This window comes from Mandrillus leucophaeus, unplaced genomic scaffold, assembly GCF_000951045.1.
Source record: "Mandrillus leucophaeus isolate KB7577 unplaced genomic scaffold, Mleu.le_1.0 Scaffold532, whole genome shotgun sequence".
In the NCBI taxonomy this organism is placed as follows: Eukaryota; Metazoa; Chordata; class Mammalia; order Primates; family Cercopithecidae; genus Mandrillus; species Mandrillus leucophaeus.
In genome coordinates this window covers 209845-212790 of record NW_012105720.1, presented here as the reverse complement: position 1 = coordinate 212790, position 2946 = coordinate 209845, and positions in this window count along the sequence as shown.

Genomic DNA, 2946 nt, shown 5'->3' with positions numbered 1-2946 from the left:
ATCATTCTTAGCAAACTATCACAAGAACAGAAAACCAAACACCGCATGTTCTCACTCATAGGTGGGAACTGAACAATGAGATCACTTGGACTCAGGAAGAGTTTCCATGTTTAAATCCAGGGCATCATAAACTATGTCACCTTCCTAGTCCAGATTTTGTTTCTTATACAGGATAAAATAATTATTTTCTGAATAAGATTCAAATAAGAGTTAGATGAAGTTAATTTGAGTTTTAAATTATCAGCTAATGTAACTACATTCCTCTCCTTTGTAATAAAGAAATAATGATAATTCTCAAGAGTAATAGGATCCTGAATTCCTTTAGTCAAAGCTTGGGAATAACATGGATAGGTGAATGGGTCTGTGAAATCCCTCGGTACCTCCCAACAAGTAAATTAGTTTCATTACACTAAAAATAGGCCAGTGTGGTTGAAAAAAGTGCAAGTCAAGGGACTAATTCTAGCTTGTTGAAAAGTTGCCATTCTTTAATTCCATATATGTTTTAGAAAAAAATTAACTTTTTAATAAATAGTTATAAAGGAGAAAATAGGATTTGCAAGTTAGATATCATTTACGGTATATTACAAGGGCAATAAAATATCAACAGGATAAATTAAAAATGATTTCTGCCCTTTCACTGCAGTATTCTTCAAAAGATTAATCAACATGCTTTGCCATCAGCGCTGACCATCCACTCACACCCGATCTTCTGGCAACTTTGATTTCTCTCTCCTGTTACTCTAATGAAGTCTTTCTATTGTCACCAATGAACAAATGGTCACATTTAATTTTTTTCTCTTTAGTCCATATTTGCCTTGACATTTCTGAAACATAACACTGTTGAACGTGTTTACTTTCCTTTGCTGCACAACCTCAGCTCCTCTGTGGCGATCTTTTTGAACACACACACACACACATACGGACACACACACACACTTTAAAAGGTGAATATGTTAGATTTTTTCTTACTCTTTTTATTCCCTAAATGAAAGTATTAATCGACATTTATTTTAGCCCATTGACCTTCCCTTTATATATTCTTCCTCAAATGGTTCCTTCACCCTCACAGCTTCAAGTAACATCATTCTTATGCCTTTAATTTTAGGGTATCTTGGGCTGTGTTAGAACTAGTTGACTGAACACTGCCTACAGCTCTTTAAATTCTGGGATCTGTAGGCTTTAAAATTTTCCATTATGGGAAAACCAAAGGAAATCACTAGGTGGAAAATTAATTTTCTGGAATATAGCAGCAGTGACTCTCTCAAGGCTGGATGAAATGAAGCTGTAGACTTCATGCAGTCTCAGTTCAGAGCATCTTAATTCTCTCTGGAGATTCTTAACCTCTCCATGATGACCAATGAGGAAAAGTAATTTATGTAAGTCTGGAGACCCCATCTGGGTGAATCTAGTTGCACTAAAAGAAAGTGATTTACTTTTTTTTAAAATGTCTTTCTTTTTCCATTTGCATTGTTTCTACAGTCGTTTCTTCACCTCCCTTTTCCAGGTCACTAAAAATACCAGTTGTGAATAGCTTTGCTTGGATTTGTTGCTACAGTAAAATTTTGAGAGACCCTAAATTTTGTTTTGAAGCTTCTGGCTCTGCTCTGAGAAGACAATCATGAAATGACTTTCTCTCTCTTTTTAGTATGTCCTTAAACTGAAATTAAAAAAAAAAAATTGGTGGGGGTGAATAATTAGGTTATAAAATAGCTGTGTCAGCCACTGTGTAAATTTATAATTTTCCACCAGTTTGTGGAAACATTTATATTTGTGTAGAAGTTCACAGCTCTGTAACCAAGTTTATTTAGCCATAAATAGAATTGGAGAAAAAAAATTTAGAGGGAAGAAACTAGAACTACCCAAGGGAATTAAAAGATTAACATAGCAAATCTCGAACCCATTCTCTTGCTGAGTTGGATTCAGGAATGTGTCACCCTTAGAAAAATAGAAGGCAGGTTACCTGGTCTAATCTACTTAAAACATGCTAATGAAAGACATCCTGGCAAAGCTCATGATATATATTACACTAGCAGGAGGTTCTTATTTGTGGAATGCCTTACCAGGATGTACTTAATTACCTAAGATTGTTTATAGTAAACAAACCTATGGATTTATATGGACAGCTTCCTGCAAATTGTCATATGTACTATGCAACTATCTGATGTAATCTGCTGTGTATGAGCTTCTTTACTGCTTGTCTTTTTGAAATGAACAAAATTGGATGGTGTGGAAGATCTCTGATTTGTGTATATTTTATTTGGCAATTTGAATTTTTTTGTGTATAAATGCAGCTCTATTATATGTAGCACATAATACTAGTTTTGAAAAAAGATAGGTCTAGGTTATGGCATTTAGATTTGTGTTACTTAACTTTTACAACCTCAAGTTATCCTAATCTTTATAAAGAGAGAACAGACTTGTTATGAGAGTTTTGCTAGTGTTAAATGGTATACAGGTAGAAAACTTTCACCTCCATCCTCTTAAGATCTGAGCTGGATCTGAGGATTAAATTGACATAAAATAGATTAACAGGAGAAAAGCATGATACAAACTTACTTTTTTTTGTTTGTTTGTTTTTGTTTTTTTAGCACAGGATCCCTTATAAGGAATTTAAGACCCAGGGTAGTAGTTAGGTCGGTTACTTATTTACTGAACTGAACAAAGAGTAGCAAGTTGTGAAGAAGTGGCTACCTTAGGTGGGGAGGCTCAAAAGATGAGTTACTTTTCACAAGGTCTGCATAAGAATTCTTTTTGGCTCCATTCCAAGATGGCTGAATAGGAACAGCTCTGGTCTTTAGCTCCCAGCATGATCGACACAGAAGACAAGTGATTTCTGTGTTTCCAACTGAGGTACCTGGTTCATCTCATTGGGACTGGTTGGACAATGGGTGCAGACCACAGAGGGTGAGCTGAAGCAGGGCAGGGCATTGCCTCAGCTGGAAAGTG